Below are 16,757 nucleotides of genomic sequence, written 5' to 3' on the forward strand. Positions count from 1 at the left end.
TCCAAAATGAGGTTAGTTTGCTTTTTTTAATTATCAATAAATAATATGGATGCCTCATGCCTGCGCACTAATTTTATTTTACAGTGTCTCCTTATTATGGAAAATTCACGAATTTGTCAACTCATGATAAGTTATTACAGTGTATGTAGTGGGTAGTTCGTTTTTGTTATGAAAATATAAATATTTAGTGTAAAAAATATTAGTCAATCGTCAAAACTTATTACTATTTTAATTTTATTTAGTGCATCTAACAATAAATAAATATTAAATAAAATAAATTTAAGTTAATTGTCTTTAATTTTCTAACATTACCGTTAAGTCTTTTATTAGTTGACGATGATAATGTAAAATTTATTATAAAAATATTAAAAAATTATCAAAATTTATTATTTTTAATTATCAATAAATTAAAAATATATTATTAAATTAATAAATTAAAAAAATAAATTAATAACTAAAAATAATAAATTCTGATAACCTCTTAATTAATATTTCTCATTTATTATATTGCTGTTGTATAGAAGTTGAACTCTTAAAAATTTATTGAAGTGAATTGATGAAATTATTCTTTTATATTAATCTAATGATTCTAGTTATAAACTAGATTCCTTAATTATAACTGAAAATTTTCCTCTTTCTTTCTTGATAATTTATTTTTTTTCTTTAGTTAGTCAATAAAAAAATTTAATTATCTATTCTATTCTTATTATTAAATTATTTAATTAGATGATTCTCTAATGTTAAAAAAAATATAAATGATCCAGATAAATAAATCCCCCTTTCGTACGTTTCACTTGTATGTACACACAATGATAACTGATTATTAAAGAAAAATTTAACTAAAAAGGAAAACCCACTTAAAAAATTCTTGCTTTCATTATAAAGCAATGGAAAGGATAACTTCTTCCGTTGAACTATCTATATCAGCTTGTTATTAGTTGGAGCATTGGTTGGTTCAAGTCATAAGGATCGAAAGAATTCTTATTAGTTTTTTGTTGTATAAATTTGATTTTAAGGATTACGAATTATATTTGATATTTGATTGCCGTAAACAATTCAAGTACAATGTTTAGGTACAAGTACAACCATGCTTATCCAGATTATTCGTGATTTTCCCTATATATCCTTAAAATAATGGAGTCCATTATTCATTCTCATCATAACTTTTTATTAGATAACTTAGTTAATTGGTTTTTCCAAGTATAGAGCCCTCCTCTATAACAAAGATACATGTATGGATAAATAATCACAAATAAATTAAATTAAGAGCCATATTGATTCAACAATTATGGGGGGAGATAAATTAAATTAGGGTCTTTGAGCATAATTTGGGATTATTAGTACATTTGAAGAAGCTTGAAATTAGGGCCGGGTTCGTCATATCTCATCAGAAAGAAAAATGGTAAATTTGATTTTGTTCTTTGATCTTTATCATCGATGAAAGGTTAACAAAATAAGTTCTAACTCCGGGAGAGGGGGGGGGGTTGTTTTAATTTTTAAATCTGAAAGTTAATTAATAACAAATTTTAAGGGCGGTGGTGATAAATATAAATTAAATTAAATTTAAGGACTTAACATAAAATGTAGGACAATTTTCTTAAATAAATAAAATGAGTCTCAAAATTATTTGATTACACATTTTCACAAACGAAGACGCAATTACATGTTTTGACGAATCTATAAAAATTGCTACTGTCAGCAGCAGATTAGGGTATAATATAAACCGCTACTGACAGCCACAGTTTACGTGCAAGGAAGTTTAAACAAAAACTGTTATAGGCAGTAGCGATTTCTGTACAGTACAATTTGACCATAAATCGCTACAGACAATAGCTGTTTATGCATTGGAGGTAATCAACGTAAACCGCTAGAGACAGTAGCAGTTTACATTGAGAGTGCGTCTAATAATTCGTGGCTTGCAGTCGCGGATTTCATTTGTGTTTTGCTTGTGGAGTTGCCTAGAGAGAAAAAAGTTGTAGAGAGAATGAGGAGCACTTGGAGGAGGGTTTTAGAATTTTTTCGAACGCTGACTTGAGGTAGAGAGCATTGCAGACGAACAGAGCTTGTACCGACTGAACGGTCCCATGTTGCCGGTGCCATTACCGACGAGGTTAGCTTTATTTTATTTATCTGAACATTAACATTTGTTAGATAGGTTTTGGAATGTAGGATGTAGATGCTAGAATATTAATCTAAACCTTATACATGAGTATTAGATCTTACTTAGGGTGTGGAATGTAGTGACGGTATATGCTAGGTTAGACGACCTTGGAATAATAGGTGAATATAATTTTAATTTTAATTTTAATTTTAAATTTTAAATATTCTGTTAAAAATATAACTAAGAAACCGGTATTTAGCCATAAATCAATTCAGGTTAAGAACATGTTTATTTTGTATGTTCCCTTTGGAAAACCAAAATTTGAAGTTTATAACCGGTTTTTGAAGTATCTAACGAATCAAAGATTTAACAGGTTGAATGTATAAGTGAATAATAATTTAATTAATTAATTATAGACATTATATGTATGAAATTATGAATGTTATGAGTATATGAAATTATAGATATTATTAATATAAAATTATGGATATTATGTGTATGAATTTATGGATATTATAAAAAAATTTATCAATTGAATAAATTAATTTAAGTATTTGATATTTTTTAAATTCAATTATGATAAAATTTAAAAATATTTGTGTTAAAAAATTAGAATAAATTATTATTCCACTTTGAAAAATATGAAACAAACATTAGGTAAGTAAGACAATAAATTAGTGATTATAAAAAAATTAATTAAAATTAATGACAATTAAAATTTAAATTACTCCAATCTCTACAATATTACATAAATGTAGTGAAACAATAAGGAAAAAATAAATTAGCGGATACAAAAAAATTAATTAACATTAATGACGTTCAAAGTATATTATTCTAATTAGCCTTTAATGCAATAATATATATAAAAATTAAATTATAAAATATCTCATTAATATATAATATATTACATTCTAATAATTAGGAATATAATATGATAAGTTGAGTGATAAGAAAGTAAAATAAAAAATTAAAATATAAAAAAGTTATATAAATAAAATTAAGCAAAACAAGACAAATCGAAGAAAGCCATCTAAACAACCGGAGTACAAACATAATAACCATCCTGGTAGAAGGGAAGCATTATTTAAATTAAGCAGGATGCTAATAATCATCGTTATTGTTAGTATTATTACAGGATGTGCGCCTTTACTTTATATTAATTAATGTGAACATGATTAAGTTTGATTGCATCGTCTCTACATAAGTTGATAAGCAGGAGGTGATGGATCATTATTTAAACATGGATTGAATTATCGGTGGACGAGTTGCACCCCAACCTACATACAAGAAATTTTGTACGTACAGTTAGTTAACTTTGATAATTTTAATTGTAATAAGGAGATCAAGAAATAAATAATAATAAAGTTGATTATTTGTAAAAACTTTCATTTCCAGACAAGGAAAAATTAGTAGAAATGTTTTTTTAACAACGTATAACTAATTAACTATATAGAGAAAGAACACCTTAAAAGTATTACAAATCTAAGAAGAAATGTTTAGAAACTTTTGAATCGTACTAAATAAAGCACTAAAATAAAAATATGAAAAATATTTAAAAATCACTAAAATTTATTGTTTTTGACTATATTTTTTGTCATTAATTTAATTTTTTATTTTAATAATTTAATAATATATTTTTAATTCACATATTTAAATATTAATTGTTAACTGTTAGCTAAAAATAATAAATTTGTTTTCCTTTTTTTATTCCTCTAATACTCACACTAGACGACTTTTTTTTTTCCATCAAGCATGTTAAACTAACAAGAGAAAAGGTATGATATGGAAGTTGAATACAAGATTTTAAGCTGAATAGAATATGCAAAAACTTCGTTGTTAAATTGTTGGATCAATTACTGCATTTTAATTACTTACATTCTGGCCGCTCTATTCGCATAAAGAATGACACGATCTTAAAAAAAAAAAGAGATAATATATATGACCCTTAATTTTATTATTCTGAGATAATATAGTTTACCGTTGAAAAGTCCATCAAATACTAAAAGAAAGAAATATCGTGACAGTTTATATTTGTAATATGTGGAAGCTTTTAAATTTCGAAAAACTGTTATTCAGTTTATGTTTAAAAAAAAAAAGAAAAAAAATCTTTATCAGTGGCAGTTTAATAGACAAGAACCATTCTCGAAAATGATATTGCAAGAAGAAGAAGCAACAAATGCATCATGTTATTTTAAAATAATAAATCAAGAATTGTATTATCTTTTTTTTTTCTGCAAAAAATCACATTGTCCTCCGTTTAAATAAAAAAGACTAAATTAAGTATTTATTTTTTAAAATTTCGTTGTTATCGTATTTATAAATTTGAATCTAGATGTGAATAACAAAGAGTTATTCATTACGTTTTATTTTTTTTAGAAGAATTAATTATGGTACGGCCTCTTTCATTCTTTTCCGTTGTTTTAAAAAGAAAAAACCTTTTCTTTCTGATTTCAGAAGCTTTCAATTGTAATAAAATATAGAAAAAGTATAGATAGATAATAAAAATAATAAATAATGTGAATAATAGATATATAAGATGTTCATTTCATTAGGTGTATAGATGGTTATTCTAATATTAAGATTTAGATGAATAATTTAAAAGTGTAGTATATTTTTATTTGATTGGTGATTGTTCATATTATTCAAAAAATCATTGATTATCTAACATAACCATAACCCTAAAATATATATAGATACCTTTGGAAGGGTCATAGCCTCTTTCTTTAAGCTCTTGGTGTTCTTGGCACAAGGCACATGGATCACAGCAGAAATGAACACAACAATCACAGCAGGGCTCAGCTGGTAAATCAAACTTTTTTCTTAATTTCTCTCTATAAATACATGAATAGAGCCAGTGACACGAAACCGTCATAAGTAGCCCATACACACATCCTTGTGCACAGCATGCTATTATAATCCATCAAAACCACACAATCATACAAAATTATTATTTCAGTAGAAATTAAATACTCTAATCAAATGATACCATTTTGTTTAAATATATTTAAATTACTTACAACTCTTTCCTTCATCTACAATTTCGGCAATTTGTCCAAAGGTGACGCATGGGAGACAGCACGTTATGAAACCTGCATTATTATTACTTAGTGTTAATTTATAAAATTATTTAATTAGCTTAGTTATGGACATCCATTGAAACATGAAGTCTTGAATTATAAAATAGCTTAGTTAATTTATAAAATTATTTTCACAATCAACTCTTGAATGCCTTATTTTCACATATCTATTTTTAAAATAAAGAAAAAAATACAGGAACGAACTCCTTAACCAACCAACTTGAACAATTCAATTAATTATATTAATTTTAATTTATTTTAATAAATTATAATTTAAATAATTGTCATTAATAATTATATTAAAATTAAGATTTAGTATTAACCACGCATGAAGAATGTGATTCACGGCTTTATGATACCGTGTTATCTCCTTCCACGTATTGGATATTCTATCTCATTAATGATTTCGTCTTTTTTTTATGCAAGTCTGTTATATTTGGTTAGTCTTATGTAAATGTTAAGTGGATATTATTTTTTTAATTAATTAGATGTTTCTGAAACGAAATTGATGTTATTTGAGAATATAATAAAGAGGTTTTTCTGTAATTATTTAGCAATAGGTCCCCAATTTAATATTTTCATTCATTCATTGATTTCATTGAATAAATTGTTCTTAGTTCACTCACACAAGTCACAAACAATTTATCTAACAAATATTGAAAGAAATATCTCAAACCGTGTCGAAGGAACATCTGAAAAGTTTAAAAGAAAACACCCGTTAACTAACAAATAGTCGTCGATGAGCGATTGTGGAAAAAATGTTAACATAGGAAGAAACATTTGAAACCCTATGCGAAGAAACAACTATTTTCTCAGCAAAAGAACATCCAAAACCCAATTCAAGTAGTTGAGAAATTCAAGCAAAAAGTCAAAAGAAACGGCAAGAAGAGGTGTTACAACGAACAGAGGGCCCGACTTAGGGCCGATGGAGGGCATGGTTAGGCGCGGCACCGCGAGGGATTACTGGAGATCCTTCTCGCGGTTGTTGACGTCCGGAATGCGCAACGCAGAGGAGGGTTCGGGACAAACGGGGCGCTGCTTTCGAGGAGCACGGTAGCGGCGCGAAGAAGGCACAATTTGGAGGTGGGTGTTCACATGTCGCGAGCTTAGAAAGACGACAAATCTGCACTGGCGAGGTTGACCCAAGTCGATGAGAAGCGCTGTTGACCACGACGACGTCCTCGAATACGGTGGTGACGTCGTCTAGTTGGGAGACGAAGATGACGACACGTAGTGGCGTTGTTGAGGATAGCGTTGACGGTGTGAAGAAAAGGTCTACAATGCGTCGTCGTTTGCTGGAGTTTGAGAGACGAGATAGAGATAGAGAGGTGAGGAACAGCGGTAGTAGTGTAATTAAGGTGAATTGAGATAAATGAAATGTAATTAGAATAAATGGGGATAGTGGGGGATGATTTTTTTTGTGGTGGGTTTTAGAATCTAGCCCAATAGAAATTGGTAGGAGTTGACTAGACCCTTTCTTGGCTCCCTAGGAGAATTGGAAAAGAAAAGACTCGCTCCATTTAAAATAGTTATACAAGTGGATTTCACATGCTCGAACTTAAGGGCGTTCATAGATCGGATCCGATTCGCATATCCGCGGTGTTTATCCGAATTCGATTCAAAAATTATGGATATAGATCCGATCCGCAAGGCTATCGGATCGGATCGGATCCAATCCGCATACTAATCGGATCGGATTGTGGATCTTGTGTTGGTATCCGCATATCCGATCAGCATATCCGCGTATGCACAAAAATAAAGAAATAAATAAGTAAATTATTTCAACTAATAATTATCATATATATTGTATTATTTTAATTTATTATTTAAGAAAAGTATGTTTAATATTATTTTAAAATAACCATATTTAAAAAAATAGAAAAAATAAATTTTATTGATAAAAAATAAACTTTTAAAAATATTTTTGTATTTTGCGAATATATCCGATATCCGATCCGATTCGCAAATGTGTGAATTGGATCGGATCAGATCGAAACTAAAATATTGCGGATATAAAATCCAATCCGATCCGCATTCACCCCTTTTTAAACCATTTTAAAAGCCTTAATATAAGGAATGAAAGACAAATAACATATAACTATTTTTTAACAATTTACTTTAATTAGACTACGAATTACTATCTCTAATAGTTATTCTATTAATGAATCTTGGCACAAACATTATTGATCTATTTTTCCTTTTAAGAAGAAAAATAATATATAGCTAGTAGTTAATAACTATTTTTTAGTTATACTATATTTTAGTTTAGTAAAATTTTTACTTTTCGAAAATAGTTTATAAAAATTATTTTTAAAAAGCCAGTTTAGTTTAAAAAGCTACAGTACTTATATTTGGTAAAATCAAACTAAAAATGATTTTCAATAAATACATGTATTATATAATTGTATTTAATAAAATAATTTTTAAAAGTAAAAAAAATCGTAATAAACATATATATAATAAAAAATTATTTTGTTGTGCTAATAATTAATAAGAATAATTTTAAATATTTATTATTATATAAAATTATATTAGATTTTTTAATTTTAAATAAACACAAAAAAATTTAAAAATACTTCTAACTTTTAAAAACTATGAAAAATTTGTATTTTTGAAAAGCACAAACTACTCTTCAAAAAACTTTATCAAACTAAACCTATATAGATATAAACCTTACAAGTTTTACAGCTTCCTCCACAGCCACATAACTGAGCATTCCATTTGGGTCGACGGCCAAACACCATGTTTGAGCTGCAAAGAATGTTTCTTGATGTGCTAACAATAATTCAATTGTCACATGCGCGAGATATGTAATCATTCCCTTAACTTGCACTATTTATATGGAACAAAAATTCTTTTCTATTTCCATTGAAAACATCAACAGGGAAAAGATTGCTAGTGTCCTTAACGAAAAAGATGAAGTTTTAATAGTTGCCAATGTGCCATGACTCATTCAATTACAGTTTCAATTATATATGAAGTAGAAAGTATCGAAATTATTGTCTTCCTTACAAGGTGGTATATATAGATATTATATTCATCTTGCCGTCTAGCGATGAATGATTATTTTTAATTTCCTTTGTTGTTGGCCGTCTTTACTTCGTATCCCTAAACGAGTTTATTTATAATAGAGCAATGATAATAAAATATATATATTTTACACTTCTAATCAAAACTTCAAATTTGCATAACATTGAATGCATGACAAAATCAATTATAATAATTAATGCTACTAAATTAGTACATTATATACAAATAAACTCATTTTCTTTTCTCATCTTTTTAAATCCTTTTTAGGGTGTACTTCATAGAGTTAATTCCAAAGTTATTTGTTGATAGATGAAGTCGGATTGTACATAAAAAAAAATAAAATGTAATTAATTAGTTAAAAAATTATAATCACAGTTTGATTAATCAATTTAATAAAATAATTTTAAAAATTATGTCTATATTTTTTAAAATTAGTTAACCAAAATTAAATTAAAAAAATTAGTTTTTAACCGGTTAATCAAAACCAAAATCAAATTAAAAAAAAATCCCTAATTTCAAAAATCAAAACCTAATTTACGATACTCTCTTCGAGTCTTCACTCTTCACCACTTCTCCAGTTCTCTTCTTTGCCGCCATCAACAATTCTTCTCCCCCTGCCTCTCGCCGGAGCTCGCCGATGGTTCGTTAGATCTCTGCCTCTTTGAGTCTTGACTTTGATTCGCGACTCTGTCTCTCTGCCTCAACCTCCCATTCTTGCCGCTGGAGTATCTCTATTTTTCGATTTCTTCTTCTTTCGTCGGTAGTTCGCCGGAACTCATCAATTGAGGTAAGCTTCCTCCTTGCCCTTGGTTCTGAGTTTTGAGTTTTCTCATGAGTTTGTTATCTGGATTTTTTTTATTTTGTTGATTTGTTCTGTTTTGTTCCTATATTAGTATACTTCTGACTTCTTCATTTCAATGGATTGAAAATGTGCAAATTTTAAAATCTCTCAATATTAAACTCTTCATTTCAATGAATCCTACTATAAGTTTCTTTTTCACTATTGTTCACTTTTTGATTGGTTAGGACTTAATTAATTTGTATGAATTGAATGGAGAATTGTTGTTCTAATTATCTGTCTCATTGAATGAAAAATTGTTATTCTAGTTGCTGCATTATGAAGTGTTCCCGCAACATTAAACTATAGTACCCCATCTATTATCCCTCCACTTTGAAGATTCACCATTAAAATGCCTACATGTGTTTTTCTTCTTATAAAGACAAATGAATAAAGTCACTTAATTTTTCATCAAACTCATAATTTGGCCATTGATTTCAATTAAAGGGGGTTGTAGGATCACTTTGAATAATCATAAATTTGATGCCATGATCCCACCAATAATCAAATCACCCTTTCTAACGGTAAAAGAGGATTATGCCTAATCTTAATCTTTTGTTCTATAAATTATGTAATATGTAAAGTCTTAATTTACTATTTCAACAAGTTGTGCTGTACTTTTAAACTCTTGTTTTTTAACTTGTTTCACTCTTAGTGTACAAGAACCTATTTCTACAAACTTAAAAAAAGTTTAGTACTTGTCTTAGTAGTGTAGAATCATAAATAGTCAAAAAGTTTAAGTATGCTTAGCCATTGGTGATTTTAGCTAGTTCGTTCGACCGATCGGTTAATTTTAGGTGAAAAATGTTAATTTCAAACACTTTCACCTTTCATTTTTTTTTTCTTCTTCTATTACTAGGTCTTCTAGAATTTTTAGTTGTATTTTCTTGGTTTGCATATATATGATAACCTTAGTCAAAATAATAAAATTTTTCAAGAAATTTATCTATAGGACATTCTAAAAATGATTTGAGTTAAAATATTTTTTCATTGAAATTTGCTTGAATTATATATTGTGGAACATGATTTTTGAGCTAAGAACATACAACCATGTGAGTTTTGAGCCTAATTGTGTGGTTACATCATATTAACCACTATTTTCATCTTTGTGTGTGTTATTATTCTCTTTTTATGATTGTAATATTTTATTTGCATTGTTTGATTCTTTATGTCCATTATTTTGTGTATGAATGGATTTATATGATTAGGGCCTTTATTTTATTTGAGCTCACTTAACCAAATTGCCTTACCCTTTTATCCACCTTTGTTAACCAATTTTGAGCCTATTTTAATCCCCTTTTGCTCTTTATTTTAGCACATCACTACCCCTAAGTGAAAAATAATAAACGTCCTTAATTTGGATCTTGATTAGTTTAGTCTAGTGAGAGTATGTATGATTCAAGTGTGGAGAAGTTGGAAACATTGGTAGAGATAAAAGTGTATTTTTTAATTTTTGTTGAAGATTTTGAAAATTGGGTACATACTCATGCATTAAATGTTTAAACCATATGCGTTAATACTTTTGTATATATTTTATTTTGAAAAAAAAAAGAGAAAAAGAAAATAAAAAAAAAGAAGAAAAAAAAAGAGAGAAAAAAGAATAAAAAATGGACAAAATACCCCAAAGTAGAGTAATAATATCAATGCATATGGATGTGACTTGAAAAGAATACATGAGTATGTGAAAAAGTGAGATTATGGGTAGTTAGGTTTGCATCTAGAGTTGTATAGGTTATATATGTGTTTGGTGAGAGCTTAAGTTGATCAAAGGTTCAAACTCTAGCTCACTTAACCATATATATCCTTACCTTGACCCTAGCTGTAATGACTCAATTTCCAATACGTCATGATCATACTAAAAATCGAGCGCTACTAACTAGCCTTCCTAAACTTAACTATTACTTATTATTAAGCCTGTAATCGTGTTAGAACGAGATCGGTTTTTCTTGGAAAGCTTTCTCTTTTTTACGTGAAAATCTTGGTACGAAAATGACGGATCTCAGAAAACTTAAACATTCACATACAAAATTACAGGAAACTAATGAATAAAGCAGCAAGATAAATATAGTAATGTACATCATAAACATTATAAGCAAGAGTAATACAAGAGTCAAGTCAGTGTACCAACTAACACTATATATATATATATATATATATCGAGTCCTAACCCATAAAGGAAGCCCCTAATCTGAAATCCGAATTAACTTTGCCACTCTTTACAACTCCTAATCTCTTGGTGGATCTATCCAAAAGTGAGATATTAAACCAAAATTATATTCCTACGCTAAATTGAAGGTGCCACTCAAAACACACTACCAAACTCTTACTGTCTCTGATCAATCATTGCAGCCAAAAGATGAGATCTTTATCACCTTTATATTCTTCTCTGGATCCTCGTATATATAGGGGGTGATCTTAACTAGGGTTCCTGTTTCCATCTAAAGTGGAGAAAGAAAGGGGTAAGAACTGGGAGGTTTTTAGTAGGGTTAGAGATAGTTAGTTAAGTTAGGATTATCACAGTTCAATTAATTCAAAGCCAAATATACAAGTGTCACAAAGAAATATCTAATCACAATAATTCAGAATACCATTAAGAAATTTACAAACACAAGAAGACAATCACAAATAATTTCACAGTATCAAGTAAAATGCAAATGCACAACAATGATGATGCATATTGTAACACTCTACCACATAGAGTCTTACGCTTAAGTCGTAAAATAGAGGTGGTGAAGTATTACGACCTCTAAAATTATATATATATATATATAATAGTTGACGAAATTTAATAACCGAAGAGCCTTGAACGAAAGCTTAAACAAAAGCATGTAAAGAAAAGCGCCACGTGAACGGTTACTTGCGTGCGAAGGTAAGAAGGACATAATCATATAATAAGATCGGAGTGTCAAAGATAGAAAATATTCAAACTCCGGACTCAATCCGTGAAGGTAAAGATGGCTGGAGAATATTTATATAATATAATAGTTGAAGAAATTTAATAATCGAGGAGCCCTGAACGAAAGCTTAAACAAAAGCGTGTAAAGAAAAGCGCCATGTGAACGGTTACTTGTGTGCGAAAGTAAGAAGGACATAATCATATAATAAGATCGGAGTGTCAAAGATACAAAATATTCAAACTCCGGATTCAATCCGCGAAGACAAAGCTGGCTGGAGAATATTTATATACATATATACCATCCTAAGTACCAAAATACTCAAAATGAATCCTAGTTCTCTATCAAGCCTCCCTGAAGCACAAAAGTGACGCATATAAAAGGAGAAGTATATATATGTATATATATATATATATATATACACACACACACACACATAACAAAACACAAAAGCCCAAAGTCACATCTTCACTACAGTCGAAACTCCAGACGCCTAGCGAGATGCCTCTCGACCTGCATCTGAAAACAACATTTGTATGGAATGAGAACCGGAGGTTCTCAACATGGTAATGATGCCCACATATATAATATATAAGGTCTCGAAAAAGGCATAGGTGATCCTAGAACTTCGACATTCAGATATAAAACTTAAAGTTAACGTTTAAAATTATAATACAGGGTGAGCTATCTAACATTCCTAAGTCTAACTCAATTATACTTATTCCCTGAGCTTCACGCCTTCCTCTAATCTTCCAAAACTCCGGTGCACAGACAAGCAATACAGACAAAGCAAACACAAGTAGGATAACAGATACAACAGGTAACAAATATAGCAAGTAAGCATAATAATCACATAGGCAAGCCCAATTAATGCATAATCAACAAAACACACATATGCATATGATGTATGTTTGTCCTATGGATGATGAGTCTCACCTGTTAGTTATATAGCCAACCCGACATGTCCGGTAGCTAACCCGGACATCGTCCTCTTGAAAATTGGTGAGCGATACCGTACCACGATCCTCACCTGGTGAGTGGTAAACCACCTCGATCCCCACCATCAACGGTCGATAAACCACCTCGATCCCCACAGATGATTTCAATTGGAAAACCACATACACGTGGGCGATAAATAACCACGATCCCCACAAACACATTCACAACCCCGTGGGCAGTAAACAACCACGATCCCCACGTCCATTGCGACACTGGACAAGCGGTATACCACCACGATCCTTGCCAAGTCAAAACTCACATTCAAAACCACAAAATTTTAAAATTAGTGTTAAAATTCATATTTTAATTATTTCTACTTCATTAAACTATAAAATTTAATTTTCTAATTTTTTAAAATAATAATTAATTTACTGGTTAATTATTTACTAATTACTCGGGGTTTACACATGTCTAGTGCTATCGTATCTAATAAGTTCATTTGTCGGTTTCGACCCACATTCGACGTAATCCAACTCGCAAGTTGGATCATGCATTCTAATGGCATAACCTCTGCAAGTCCCAACCTCTTGCAGGTGCTAATTCTCCAGTTGATGCATGTGACGCCTTCTCCTGGAAGCCATTCCATATTCACAGGTGTTCCCGCACAATCATTCTCATACAAAGCCCACGGAATAACATTTTCGCATCAGCATCATAACTATTTACTTTCCGTCACCCTCTCGTGACATTTCAATCATTCTCATAATCACATGTGCCGATTTATCTTTTCTCTTTCTTCAGTCCTTCACTTAATTATCCTTAACAGTTCAAACTATTTTCACACTATTCTTTAATTAAGTCGGTATTCTCTAAAATTTTTAAGATCACTCTATTTGCTCTTCTCTAACTTATAATATTATTAATAATATTTTTACTAGATAATATTCTTAATAAAATAATAACAATAATATAAATAAGGTAGTTTAAATGACCAATAATAATATTTATATTTTTTCTTAACAATAATATAAATAAGATAAAATAATAACAATAATAAGTTAATTCCAGAATTCATAGTCAAGTTTTATTTCCTATTTAAATGTGTCTTTGCTGTTATTATTTTATCATACTCTTTTTAAAGATGTTGCAGTGTATTTTGATGACTGGAATTTGGAAAGAGATTATTAATAGAGAAGTTTTAGAATATTTATCATGCTGAAGCATTTATCATGACTAAAAAGTTCTTGTAACTTTGTAACTCCACCACTTTGTGGCGGTGACAAAAGAAGAGGTGGTGGTGGTAGAATTAGAGTTGCTGCTAAGGACTCAGTTTCTCAGAGTGAGTCTGTTACTGATGACTATTATGCAGTTTTGGGACTGGTAATGCATCAATCAAACATTTAGAACGGGAAAAAAATAATACTTTTAGATTTTTGCTTTAATTTTTATCCATGATCTCATTGATTTTGGTATTGTCCTATTAGAAAATCAATATAGTCTCTAGTGTATTATATTATATCTGTCGCTTTAGTCGTTAGCACACTAGTTAGAAAATTCAAACTTAAGAATTGGAAGTTGCATAATAATTGTTAAATTTGGTGGATTTTACTGAATCTTAAACATGATATATATATGGTCTAATACTTGGTTGGTCCTTTGTTAATAGCTTCTTGATGCCACACCATCTTAGATCAAGAAGGCTTACTATGATTGCATGAAATCCTGCCACTCTGACTTGAATGGAAATGATCTTGAGACTACGAATTTCTACATGTTCATCAATAAAGTCTATGCAGTGAGTTCCATTTGTGTTAAGTGTTTGGTACACAATTTGAATTTATGCACGGTGTCCCTTTGATCATGAACAGCAGGTAGCCCTAATACTATAGGTATGAAAGGAGCATCATTTGATGTTTTCAGAATGGTAAGAATAATATATTAACAGTTAGATTATTTAAATATTCAAAAAATTTTCTGCCAACTTTTTATATTCATGCAATGGATAGTGCTGGATTGATGTGATTTCTTCGGTTGAAACACCCTAGTAATTATCATATTCTGCTTAAATAATAAAAGATCATCATAACATGGATTGAGGAAGCATTTCTATAATGTTATAATCTATAAGAACATTTCATTTTTCATCATGCACTCTGCACTAGATGCTGTTGAGTTTAGAAAACTAAACTATAATTAAGATGAAGACTAAATATTATTGGATTATTTGTTTATATGATTTTGTTGTGTTTGTGTGCAGAAAATAAATTAATCACATTGACCCAAAAAGAAATAAAACAATCACAAATGACATCTGGCCCACCTACACATAGGGGTGGAAATAGGCCAGACGGCCTGTACAGGCCAGGCCTAGCCTGGCCTGATAGGAAATAAGCCCAGGCTCAAGCTATTAAAAAAGCCTATATTCTTTAAAAGGCCAAATCTAGGCTTTTGAAATAGCCTGTTGGGCCTGTCAGGCCAGCCTGAGCCTGCAAATATATATAGAGAGTTTTATTATACTAGTAAAAATGTTATTAGAAGGATTTGAACTTGGGTCTTCTATCTTATAATAATACCTTTATCCACTCAACTATTTGTCTGTTTAATTATATATGTGTATTTTGTATCAATATTATATCATAAATTTAATTATTATTAAAAAAATAGGCCTATTGACAGGCTTTAGGCCAGACCAAATTTAACAACAAGCTAGGCTCAGTATTTATTAAAAAGCCTATACCAGACTACAGACCAGGCTAAGGTCAATATACTCTATTACAGGCCTAGCCTGTTAAGAGTAAAGTCTGGCCTGGCCTGGCCTGTTTCCACTCCTACCTACACACAATCATGGCTCAAAGGTTATTTGCTTCATCACAAATATTTTTCATCAGAAACAAAAGCAAAAACAAAAAGGAAAAGAAAGCAATTAGCCCAAGAAGCAAATGCTCAAGCCCAAATGCACACTCAATGGTCTAAGGATATACAATTACTACCATCATAAATAATTCTTAACTGAAACAAGCAAGTATCTAGCCAAATAATGAAAGATAGAAAACAAGCCCATAATCAAACCAAAGTCTAACAGTGATCAACATTCAAATCTATTCATTCACTTAGACAGTAACTAAGTGATTCAAATTTCATTTCATTGGAACCATCACATGACATTATTTCATTTTAATTGAGTTAATTATATTCACTTCATCCACCGAAAAGACAAACTCTCTCTTCTCTTTCCTCTCTCACCTATCACATCACTCTTTGAACAAAGAAAAAAAAAAGAATATAAAAGTTCTGCCACTAGGATTCGGTGAAGAACAAAAGGGTTGTTACCAATATCAAGTAAGTTTCAGGACTACAACAAGAGGGAAGATTTCATCAGAAAAGAAATAGGAGTGAACGGCCAATAATTGAGCAAGGAGTGAGAGCACACGTTTGGGTTCCTATAGCTCTTTGAACTGTTTATTCTTTTCCTTCATAGTTTTTCATTGAATATTTATTTTTTTCAATTTAGTTTGTCTGTGTTTCATTGGTAAAAGGCAATAAAATATAAGGTTTTGTAAGAAAAAGCCAATGAGTGAAAAAAGGCAGAGAGTTAAACTTGAAGAAAAAGCCATAGTTATCTCAGAAATTCTTTGTATGTATTTTTGTTTTGTTGTCATAATCCCGAGGGGATTCTCTTATAAGTTGGGTTAGCACTTGGCTGTTGAAAGATAGGTTTGAGTGAACGGCGAATAATTGAGCAAGGAGTGAGAGCACACGTTTGGGTTCCTATAGCTCTTTGAACTGTTTATTCTTTTCCTTCATAGTTTTTCATTGAATATTTATTTTTTTCAATTTAGTTTGTCTGTGTTTCATTGGTAAAAGGCAATAAAATATAA

The 16,757-nt window shown here is 30.0% G+C and overlaps 1 long non-coding RNA gene across 1 annotated transcript; it reads right to left on the reverse strand.

The window, feature by feature from the left end:
- Positions 1-2,962: 2,962 nt before the first annotated feature.
- On the reverse strand, positions 2,963-4,980 carry LOC140174990 (uncharacterized). Its single transcript, XR_011865158.1, has 2 exons — positions 4,799-4,980; positions 2,963-3,378 (listed from the first exon to the last, which is right to left on the reverse strand). It is a non-coding gene; the product is annotated as an uncharacterized lncRNA (long non-coding RNA).
- Between the last annotated feature and the right edge of the window lie 11,777 nt (positions 4,981-16,757).

This window comes from Arachis hypogaea, chromosome 9 (genome assembly GCF_003086295.3).
Source record: "Arachis hypogaea cultivar Tifrunner chromosome 9, arahy.Tifrunner.gnm2.J5K5, whole genome shotgun sequence".
Classification (NCBI taxonomy): domain Eukaryota; kingdom Viridiplantae; phylum Streptophyta; class Magnoliopsida; order Fabales; family Fabaceae; genus Arachis; species Arachis hypogaea.